We start from the raw sequence: 215 nt of genomic DNA, 5'->3' as shown, positions 1-215 counted from the left end.
ACGCTACGCAGTGGCGCTTCGCTGACCTGTGGAAAGGCGAAGAATCCTTGTTAATAAGATGTATTTGTTGAACCGACGAGTCTTGCGTTTGGAAAAGAAAAAAGACAAGTAGAAATATCTGGATGGTTTCGTAGGAGAGAGGTTGGGGGTAGGAGGAGGGTGATAGGGAGGGGGGATAGGGAGGGGGATAGGGAGGGGGGATAGGGAGGGGGTAG

Source organism: Penaeus monodon, chromosome 15 (genome assembly GCF_015228065.2).
Source record: "Penaeus monodon isolate SGIC_2016 chromosome 15, NSTDA_Pmon_1, whole genome shotgun sequence".
NCBI classification, from domain to species: domain Eukaryota; kingdom Metazoa; phylum Arthropoda; class Malacostraca; order Decapoda; family Penaeidae; genus Penaeus; species Penaeus monodon.
Note: the sequence above shows the minus strand (reverse complement) of the source record.